Consider the following 12,241-nt stretch of genomic DNA (forward strand, 5'->3'; position numbering starts at 1 on the left):
TGCCACTTAGGCCTATTTGTTGCTGATAAATACGGTGTCTTGTGATGGATCTTCTCGTAAACCTAATGCATCTAGCTGTCTTAAGGCAGGTGTCTTTTTTAAATTATTTTTTTTATTGTAAACAACATGTCCTCAAGGACACTGTTGTCATGACAGCATGGTAGGCTACCAGCCGTGACTATGTGGAGCGCTCATTAAAATCTGGAGTCTCCTGACAATGACTCATCTGAGAAACCTCTTCTACTGACAGTGATACTGTCATTAACCATGTATTTCAGTCCACTATTTATTAAGCCACTTTTAAACATGAAATATAAAAAAATGAATAAAATTCTGAATTTAGTTGAAAAGGCACGCATCTCAACTTCTTTCTGCTGTGTATTCATGTTTTAACTTAAGTTAGTTGGTAAATTGAATTTGTATCTCTTGAATTGATTGAAAACAGCATTTTTACACTAGTATTTTTCAGCAATGTTCTCCTTGAAAATTTTGTTTTTTTCATCCAGGTTAACATAAATGGCTTTTTTTCCCCGCAGAGTAAACAACCAAACGGTACCTAAATATTTAGGCTCTTAGTGGTTACAACGATTTCCAACAGACTCAATTTACCACTGAGTTGCAGTATAATGTACAATGAGCTCTTGCATGTAAATATTTTGTGCTGATGTTCTCCCAGACTGTAAAAAATAGTGTTTTCCATACATGGAGAACTGTTGTAGGAGAGGTTGGTCGGTTAAACCAGTTTGTCTTCGGTGCTCTGTCTGGACATCACTACAGACGTACTGCCACATTTCCGACGTGGCAAAAAAAGACACCTGCCATTAATTGTAAACAACATGTCCTGAAGGACAGAAGGACAGATCAAATCATCTGAGTCACATAAGACAAACACAATATGCTTCAGTTAATGACACAAAAAACCCATTCATGAATACACCCATAAAAAAACATTCCCAGCACTGATGGAAAAAGAAGTGAACTCTGGTTAAAAACTGATTGTCAAGTCAAGTCAAGTCAAGTTTATTTATATAGCGCATTTCATACACAGAGGTCATTCAATGTGCTTTACAGGATTAGGAGGAATTTTAATCCTATCTTCCTCACAGAACTGTTCCAGTTCAGGACATCTGGTGTAAAACCCTCCCTTGAGGATATTCCTCTTTTGGTTAAGGCCTGGGCTCTACTTGGGAAACTCCAAACTTTCTATTCTGTGTATATTGTTCAACTTGTCTTATCATCAGCTGGAAGACAGCCAGCATTCTTAGCCACTGCACAGCTTAGACCTAGTAGGCTACTGTGCAAAAGTTTTAGGCACCCATTAGATTTGTTGCTTTAGCAATGTTATGATGACCATATATGTTGATTTCTCATTGTCTTTATTAGAATTCAACCAGAAGATGGAATATAAAAAAACAAAAAAACAAAACTTTATTTCTGGTTCGGGTTCTAATCTTCTGCACCCATTTTATTGGTTGTTTTTGTAGTGTGCAAAGTGTTTTGCAGTGTTTTGCAAGGGGGAAGCTGATGCCAGTTGATAATGGTTCTGGTTCTAACACATTGCATCAGAAGTGGGAAGGAGATGATGACACTTTGACAGATCGTAGAACTCATTGAAAAGCTCCAGGAAGAGTTCATTGCTCACCCAAAGTGGAAAAAGCAAAGAGCTTTTGAGACAATTCTGACACTGTGTTCCCACCTATACAACAAAATCACCAGCGATGTATGTTTCAGGTGGCTCCTCCACTTTGTGCCATGCCAAAATGCTTTTGACACGGTATAGCGTCAGTTTTAGGGTGAGCCACGGCCATGTCAGCAGCTGATTTTGACACCCCCATCGTAGCTGGATCTTCTGGCAGGGCCAGCATGCCCATCAGTGGCCTGGGTGGGGAACGATGGCTCTGTCAAGAGCTTCCCCCTTGGATGACTGGTCATTATAACACTACTAAAACAACAAATTCAATGGCAGCTTGAGACTGAATTTGGACTGGTATCAGAACAAAAACTACATTTTATATGTATTTAAATACTGTGCATATTTCCTGTGACAGTGACAGTGAGAATTTGAAATAAACAACATGGTCCTATACGCAAAACATGTAAGGTGCCTATAGGACTTTTGCACAGTACTGTATGGCTTCTACCACAGAGTTAGCAAAAAGCTACATATCCTACTTGTCTCTGTGTGTGTAACCAAGTCTGACACCATGGGTTACACCAGTTAGCCTATAGTCTAGGCCTATAGGTAAAAAGGATCTGTTAACTGATCAAACCCATTTCCAGTGAATCATGCTAGGCAAACAGTGTCAGACTGGTTATTGCAAACACAGAGAAAAGAAAGATATGTAGCCTCTTATCTAATAAGCAAATTTCTCAAGACGTTGGCGTGTTCCTTTAATGATGGCAAGCTGCCCAGTCCCTGAGAGCGTAAATCATCCCTAAATCATGCGATGCCATTTAGGAGTGGTGTTTACTCCACAGAGGACACCCTGCCTGTTCAGTGTTTTACATGAGGTGGACTCCATCAACATGTTTACCTACAACTCCTCCTTGATGTGTTTAGCTGTTACTCCAGGGATATTTGGGGATCTTTAATTTAGGGATTTTATTTGGCTTGGTCATCTTGGTTAGGTATCCACTTCTAAGGAGACTAATCCATAGGCCTAGAAAATCAAATGTATAGACAATTTGCTGATGTAGGCTGATGAATATTTAATATTTGTAACATTACTTTGTAGCCATTTCCAGTTTTATAGCAGATCAACTAATCTTTGTTGCTGGCTCTTGCCAGCCATGGTTCACATCAGAGGATGTTTCTCATCAACAGCAAACTAAGAAGTCTTTTATATGTTAAAGCAGCTCAAACCCACACGTCCAAACTCATAATTGATGGAAGTTGTGGAATTCTGGGGTATTCTGACTGTATTCTGATGTGTTCCTACAGTATGTTACTCCTGTGTGTAGTACATAATAGGCTCCATGGATACCATTGTACACAGCAAGGTCATGCTGCCATGCTGCTCGGAGACGTCTCATAGCATGAGCCAGGTGAGATAGCACGGCCTTGTTGTTTTGGGCCAGGGTCAGTGTTTTTTCAATCTGGTTGTGCCCGGTTTTGTGCAATAGTTTGGGGGCAGCCGTGGCCTACTGGTTAGCGCTTCGGACTTGTAACCGGAGGGTTGCCAGTTCGAACCCGGACCAGTAGGCACGGCAGATGTGCCCTTGAGCAAGGCACCTAACCCCTCACTGCTCCCCGAGCTCCGCTGTTGTTGCAGGCAACTCACTGCGCTGGGATTAGTGTGTGCTTCACCTCACTGTGTGTTCACTGTGTGCTGAGTGTGTTTCACTAATTCACGGATTGGGATAAATGCAGAGACCAAATTTCCCTCACGGGATCAAAAGAGTATATATACTTATATATATATATATATAGTTGGTACCTGCCACGTTGGCATGATTTGCGTTTGAAAGGTTTTAGTATAACAGACTTTCTCTCAGCATTTGAATCTGAGACGGATCGAGGAACTGACTCGGGGAGCTTCTTCTGTCAGAACGCTCAATAGTCCACTTCCACATCACTTCTGACCCACAGTAGCTTTTCTTGAAGCCACTGGCATTGGGGTTCACTTACTTTTCCAACCAACATTGTTGAATTGTTTGAATTATGTATTCAATATGAACAAGAAAATGCAATAACTTGTGTGCTATGAGTGAAAACAGATTTTGTTTTGTTGTTGTTTGTTCAGTATTACAATTCAGATGAAGATCCCCATGAGACAGACCACATCTTAAAGGGACACCAGGCAACATTTTCGTGTTAATTAATCATCTTCGTAAGTCAGTATATGGTTAAATGACTCATTAAAGGGCGAATGAAGACTCTCTCGCCCACCCCTACTGCCTGTAGGAAGAATATCCCGCTTGCAAGTTCAGTGTATCGTACCCGCCGACCGAAGCAGGATCAATTTACATCCTGCATCCACAGCACAGAGGCAGGCTAACGAAACGCTAGCGATTGTTGCAAACGTGTGTATAATGGCAGAGCCGGCGAAGAAGCAGCGAAAACCCTTGACGGAAGATGCAAAGAAAAGGAAAAGAGCTTCAGACCGAGCGAGGGGGAGTTTCGTAGAGAAAAAGCATCAGGCTTGCCTGGTGTCCCTTTAAACACTAATAATGCAGTCTAAAGGATGAATTTACTTTTCTTTATCAACAATTAAACAACGGGTATTAAAATGGTGTATATAAGATTCTGGCATTTGCATGTCATATGAACTGAAGTGTAATGCGGCCAAAAAACACACTTCATAGGTGTGCAAATATCTGAAAAACTAGATGTACCGCATAGCGGTACAAAATATGACCGCCGCTCAGTCCTGTACATCCATTTCACGAAAATAAATCACATAAATTTAATTTAATTTAATCCCCCACAACTTTTGTGTATGCTTGTTTGGCATGTGTGTTTGCAGGCCGCACAGAAAGTAGCCTACTGGCGCTACAAATTGTAGCATTGTTATAAAACCTTTAAAATCTCTAAACAATCACAAGTAGGGCAGTTCATCACAGTCCGCAACTGGACTGATAAAAGGTACACCTGTAGGCTACATTGTATTTGGGAAAAGCAGAGGGTAGCAGCATAATGTATTTATTTATTTCTTTATTTATTATTAAACAAAACAATCCCTGTCAGATCCATGCAGTTTTCAACAGCTATCAAGAAGAGAGGTCATGTCATGCACGCAATGCTTACTGGTTAGAAATTCTGTCCGACTTCTGTCAGCCGGGGAGGGACTTACCACCGTGACACCATGTCACATGACCTTAAAATATCGTGGGGGTCTTAGGGTGCATTCAAGGCACTTCGGAATGACAAGGACCGCCCCCGTGGCTACTTTGTTTTTCCCACAGCAAGTGTTCATGTGCTTTGCCGTTGGAGTGTGTGACAAACACGGATGCCACAACAAAGGTTAAAACATACACTCACTAATCCTAAATAAACAACTGTATTTGCTTAAAATATAGTGTAAGACACTTGTGAAAGAAAGATATGCAGCTTTCAAGTGACAAAAACGGCAAATTCCTAAGTTCACATTAAAACGGTTGGACATGAAAGGCCACATGGACTACAAACGAACTACAACGTGACGACAAAAGTGATGACGAGCCCCTAACTGGGCAACTCTGTTAGCAAAATCTAGCCCCAGTTTCCGACCTCTGACTCACACATTACATGACGTGAATGACACGGAATGATGATGTTTTGCCTCGGAAAAAGGTTTTTCCGAAGCCCATGAACGGTAGGTTAGCCTGCAGACAGATCTTGCAGTTGCCTTCCACGAGCTGAAACACGCCCTCATGACGTCAGTTCAAAGACGTGATAGGGCCATTTGGGAGGAATCTCCTCATGACGATTTTGACGGGAGTCTCATGCTTCTTCCTTATGTTAGAATATGCGAAAATAAACAGAAATCGAAGGGACACCTTCTTATACGTTATTTCTGCAACAATGGTAGGCTAGCCTACTGAAAACGTTTGGATATTCTGTTATTTCCTGCTGTTGGTTAAATAGATAGACACACATATAGGGAAAACACTTGATATTGAATTTATGTACTACAAAGCAAGCCTGTTAACTGTATGACAACAGTGGTTTATTTAAACTACATCATAAGAATTTATTTCGTCAGTCATCATGCTCATTTGAATGAGTAAGAATGAAAGTTCTGCTGTATTTATTGCAAACAAAATTCCGCGATATCTCCCGCGATGTCTCCCGTGAGTCACGTCCGGCAGACTGTAGCCTGTCTGTCCTGGATGAGCTGCCCTCTGTTGTAGCTCCTCCCGGCTAGCCTCTGAAGATCACGTTTACGTAGAAAGCCAGACCAAGTCAGACTCAGTCGATCTCAAACAAGCCTATTGTTTAATTTTGCGATTGAGATATCCACGCACTGGCGTCCCCTCTGCGATGTTCGCCCCCCGGCTTCAGAGCTATTCTAAATGCAAAAATGCATAGAGGGAGTTATGACAAAACTATAAGGTAGGCCCTATGCTAGGCCTATTACACAACATATATTGTCACTAGGCTATGCTGGCGACCCAAATAAAATCTCCTTTGGGAACCAACAGTATCAAGCGGACTTAAGCTGCCACCTCTTGGCGAAAAGTTATTAGTTTAGCATGTAGTAATACATTTCACGCAGCTGCGTGAACCACGGAAAGTGGACACTTCTAAATGGGACCCACTGTACAGTAGCTGAAGTTCTGTGGCTAAAGCAGCCATAATGAAGAAAGTGTTATCATTGTTTGGATACTTCACAAACACGTGCTTTTTAATCGCATAGACTAAGACTACCAAGCTGGAATCAAAGCACATCGACTCCCCTCTCACACCCTAAACACGCACTTCGAACAAACAAAAAGCGTCTCAGTCTCACGGTAGGCTATAGCCATAGGCAAAACTGTATCGGACTGGTGTAACGTTGGTACTAAATCATCCATCGCAAAGAATGATTTTTGTAGCACGTGCAACAAATACTGTATGTGTAGGTACAGCCCTGTCCTGGATACATCTCTCAACGTGCGCTCTAAAACATTTGGTTTAAATGGAGATGTAGATCATCACGGGTGCGTTAATAAATCTACATTGCGGCGAGTTGACACTTATTATTAACTTTGACGAATTTATGTTTCAGTCCTAGTTAGGCTACTTTACTTTGAGCCATGCTCTTCCTTACTTGAATTAGCCTACCTTTGAAAATAGAGGATTGAAGTAGCCTAGTGGGTGTTTGGGAATGAACGTTGACTCTGGCTTTTTGAGACTTTGAGCAGAAATGTCCCAGTCCGGTGTTTAGGATGCATCATAGACAGGTTATCTTTCAGGTAGCCTATATTTTCCATTAGAAAACCATCACGTTAGCGAACGTGTTGTGGCTAACTCACTTAGCTCCTGCTAGTAGCCTAGGTTATGGTCATAAGAGAATGGGATGACAGTCGAAAGATAGAATTAGTGCTGTTATCAATTTGCTTGGTAGCCTATAACCGCATTTATGGTTTTCTACAAATACATAATCAAATTGGCCTCCATCACTCAACCAATGCTAACGGTAACACTATTTTACCTACCTCCTAGGCTATAACTTACAAGATTAATGTAGCCTACCTGCAGTAAAAACCAAGCATGTCCGATAAACATTCTCAGATTTATTTCGGCTTCAAGAAGATATGGGAATTACATTTAATGTGGAAATCATCCTACCCTTATTAGACGTTCTCTGCGGTAAACTACAGTGTTGTCCTTGTCTTTCCAACCCACTTTACAGTAGATTAACTTCCAACAAAATTATGTCTCACTGCAACAATGCGCCATCTGGTGGACAAACGACTACTAACGCCAATACTGGAAATGCAGTCAAATGATGATGAATATTTGGTTTTCCTTTAATCCTACTGAATTTGTAATTATGTATCGGCTGTTCTAATTGCCGATAGCGATAGTATGTGCGTTCCTGTGTGAGTGTGTGTATATGTGTGCACCACCATCTACAGGCCAATGAGTGTACAGTCACTAGTATAAGTATATATACTTTTTTGATCCCGTGAGGGAAATTTGGTCTCTGCATTTAACCCAATCGGTGAATTAGTGAAACACAAACAGCACACAGTGAACACACAGTCAGGTGAAGCACACACTAATCCCGGCGCAGTGAGCTGCCTGCTTCAACGGCGGCGCTCGGGGAGCAGTGAGGGGTTCAGCCGCCGTTGAAGCAGGCAGAGAACCCCTCACTGCTCCCCGAGCGCCGCCGTTGAAGCAGGCAGCTCACTGCGCCGGGATTAGTGTGTGCTTCACCTGACTGTGTTCACTGTGTGCTGTTTGTGTTTCACTAATTCACCGATTGGGTTAAATGCAGAGACCAAACAGCCGCAGCCCACTGGTCGGGGCTCGAACTGGCAACCCTCCGGTTACAAGTCCAGAGTGCTAACCAGTGGGCCACGGCTGCCCAAATGTACACATAACTTAATTTTTTTAGACCCCCCCATGAATGAAGTTCTACAAAACTTGGCATACCCCCAGAGAATGTCAGGTTAATCATACACATACAATTTGGTGCAGTTCTGAACATCTTAACTGAAGAGAGGGGCGATTAAAGCAGAATGATATTGCATTTTTATTTTTTACCGGGGGGGGGGGTGCAAATCACAAATGAGTGATTATGGGCTAGGTTGATGTGGGCCCTTGAGACCAACATACCATAAAAATGTCTTCATCCTCGGTGCCACTGTTCAGGTAGTTATTTAGGAAAAACTGCAGTTTTTGGGGTTCGGGGGGCCCAGCGCGGGGGTGGGGGGGAGTGGCCCCCAGGGACCAAACAAAATGTTTCCGTAAAAGTCTAGTGGGGCAACATACCCACCAAATTTCATGTGCCCCGGTGTTTCGGTGTCCCGGGTATCGTTGACCAAAATTTCAGGAAGTAGATGACGAAAAAATAAATAAATAAATAAAAAAAACTTTGACAATCCCTATATGACTGCCGCTAGCGAAGCGGTCATATATTCACCTTCTAAAGCAGTGTTTCCCAAACTTTTTTTCTGGGGACCCACTTTTTAAAAATGACAGACCATCGCGACCCATTTCATTTCAGATCTAACACCAATATTGTTTTAGGCCACAGGTTCTCAAACTTTTATATGCCCCCCCTAACCATTCTACACTGCCATATGTAGCCTATACGTAATAGCGCCTAGGTCTGGCCGACAACCACTACTATTACAGGGATTGGTGATGCGCTGACTCAGTTTCCCACAACTCTGCAATCTCAATTACACATGAAACAAATTTTCAAAGCTATAAAATTCTCGCTCAGTTTTGTACAAACACACAACCTCAGGTTTTCCTCATCCTGCTTTGAACACAGTTGTGTTGCATTTTGAGCACGATCAGCGTGGAAAGTTACCTAAAAGATAACGTTTTAATGCGCATCCGAGAGTTTGGGGATAGGCCTATTCTTGCATTCTACGCAATCGTCACTCTTCAACATAGTAAGCTGTTCCTGTATATCTAAAGAGAGATGTTGTAGGCTATGTTGCGTTGCAGACAAATGGATCCATAACAGCGTTAATTCCGATGTAAACATAGCAAATAACTCAAGTCGTTATAAAGCCTATTTCTGAAGGTTTCTTTGGAAAGTTGAATCCGCATTGAATCCGCAAGTTAAACGTTTGCTTGTTTGTAGGCCTTATACTAAGGCTGTGTATTGATTTTGTGACAAGCTATGTTGTTGTAAGAATGTGAAATGAATACATTTCAGAATAAGAGGCTTTTGCGCAATAGCCAAAAGATTTGCGAGGTGCAAAACAAGAGGAAACTAGAAAAGCATTTCCTGAAGGAAATATAGTGCATGAAAATGCAAAAATATGATGAGTTCATATGGTTAAATTATTTGCTTGGTAGATAAGGTTTACTATAGTTGGAATGACTGAACAGTTAAATAGGTTGATAATTGAAATGGTTAAATTATTTAGGCAGATAGTTGACGATAACTAACAGTTGGAATGGCTTCAATGTTTGCTAGTAGTTATGCTAACTATGTTAAAGATAATAATGCTAACCAAGTAACTATGCTAACTAGCATGCTAACAATGTTAAAATGTTAACTATGCTAACCATATGACTTAGCTAACCTAGCTAATCATTTTTATTAGTTATGATAACTATGCTAATTAGCATGCTAACATGCTAATTATGTTAACCATGTGACTTAGCTAACTTAGCTAATCATTTTTAGCAGTTTTGCAAAAAATGCTAACTAGCTAACTATGCTAACCATGTGACTTAGCTAACTTAGCTAATCATTTTTAGCAGTTTTGCAAAAAATGCTAACTAGCATGCTAACATGCTAGCATGCTAACTATGCTAACCATGTGACTTAGCTAACTTAGCTAATATTTTTTAGCAGTTTTGCAAAAAATGCTAACTAGCATGCTAACATGTTAGCATGCTAACTATGCTAACCATGTGACTTAGCTAACTTAGCTAATAATTTTTAGCAGTTTTTCAAAAAATGCTAACTAGCATGCTAACATGCTAGCATGCTAACTATGCTAACCAAGTTACTTAGCTAACTTAGCTAACTAGCTACAGTGGGTAGGAGTCATAGTTGATGACAAGTAACAGTTACAATGGCTGAACAGTTAAAAAGTTCAGTAGTTTAAAGGGTTAAATTGTTTAACAGTGAAATATTGTAGTGAGGACTTTTATTTTGAAACAGTTTTTGGCAGAGGAAGCAGTTGAACAGGATGTGTAGTCTTAATAGGGCCAGTTTGTATGCTTAAAGCCTGAGACTGGCAGTTGAAACAGGTGGCCCGAACACCTGCCATAGGATTCTAATTGCTTAACGGCCGTATTGTGATGTCATAATCATAATGTTAAGTCAATGGGGAAATTTTGATAGTTTTTAATTAATGGTTTAAAAAGTATAAAAGTTACAAAGTTGAAAAATACATAGCCCAAATGTCCTAAGTAAGACCTACGTAACAAAGTTTGAATGAAGTTTCTACGTCTAACGGTTGAAGCTGCATTAAACGCGTTAGAAGAAGAAAAATAAGAACTAGAAAAGCATTTCCTGAAGGAAATACAGTGCATGAAAATGCAAAAAATATGATGTAAAATATCATACAGAGTAAAAACAAACTATATTGGTTGCTAGGTAGATGAGGTTTAATATAGTTGGAGTGACTGAACAGTTAAATAGGTGGATAGTTTATATGGTTAAATGATTTGCTTGGAAGATAAGGTTTAATATAGTTGGAATGATTGAACGGTTAAATAGGTGGACAATACTTAACTTAGTTAACTTAGCTAATGCATTTTTAGTAGTTAGCAATGCTAACATGCTAACTATGTTAACCATGTGACTTAGCTAATCTAGCTAATCATTTTTAGCAGTTTTGCTAACTATGCTAACTAGCATGCTAACATGTTAACATGCTAACTATGTTAACCATGTGACTTAGCTAACTTAGCTAATCATTTTTAGCAGTTTTGTAAAAAATGCTAACTAGCATGCTAACATGCTAGCATGCTAACTATGCTAACCATGTGACTTAGCTAACTTAGCTAATCATTTTTTGCAGTTTTACTCAAAATGCTAACTAGCATGCTAACATGTTAGCATGCTAACTATGCTAACCATGTGACTTAGCTAACTTAGCTAATCATTTTTAGCAGTTTTGTAAAAAATGCTAACTAGCATGCTAACATGCTAGCATTCTAACTATGCTAACCATGTGACTTAGCTAACTTAGCTAATCATTTTTAGCAGTTTTGCAAAAAATGCTAATTAACATGCTAACATGTTAGCATGCTAACTATGCTAACCATGTGACTTAGCTAACTTAGCTAATCATTTTTAGCAGTTTTGTAAAAAATGCTAACTAGCATGCTAACATGCTAGCATTCTAACTATGCTAACCATGTGACTTAGCTAACTTAGCTAATCATTTTTAGCAGTTTTGCAAAAAATGCTAATTAACATGCTAACATGTTAGCATGCTAACTATGCTAACCATGTGACTTAGCTAACTTAGCTAATCATTTTTAGTAGTTTTGCAAAAAATGCTAACTAGCATGCTAACATGTTAGCATGCTAACTATGCTAACCATGTGACTTAGCTAACTTAGCTAATCATTTTTAGCAGTTTTGTAAAAAATGCTAACTAGCATGCTAACATGCTAGCATGCTAACATGCTAACCATGCTAACCATGCTAACTAGCTACAGTGGGTAGGAGTCATAGTTGATGACAAGTAACAGTTACAATGGCTGAACAGTTAAAAAGTTCAGTAGTTTAAAGGGTTAAATTGTTTAACAGTGAAATATTGTAGTGAGGACTTTTATTTTGAAACAGTTTTTGGCAGAGGAAGCAGTTGAACAGGATGTGTAGTCTTAATAGGGCCAGTTTGTATGCTTAAAGCCTGAGACTGGCAGTTGATGCAGCTGGCCCGAACACCTGCCATAGGATTCTAATTGCTTAACGGCAGTCTTAATAGAGCCATATTGTATGCTTAAAGCATGAGACAGAGTATATAGTTTAAAAGTTAAATGTAGATAGTGTAATGGATGTTGATAGACAGAAAGTTGAATGGATGTTGATAGGCAGATTGTTTAATGGATGTTGATGGATAGTTTAATGGGTGGATGAGTGAATGGTTTGAAGAGGATGAATGGATAGAAAGTTGGAGGAAATGT

This window comes from Alosa pseudoharengus, unplaced genomic scaffold (assembly GCF_046254945.1).
Source record: "Alosa pseudoharengus isolate Yale_2024_CS ecotype anadromous, Long Island Sound unplaced genomic scaffold, YU_APseudo_1.1 YU_APseudo_1.1_scf_24, whole genome shotgun sequence".
Classification (NCBI taxonomy): Eukaryota; Metazoa; Chordata; class Actinopteri; order Clupeiformes; family Clupeidae; genus Alosa; species Alosa pseudoharengus.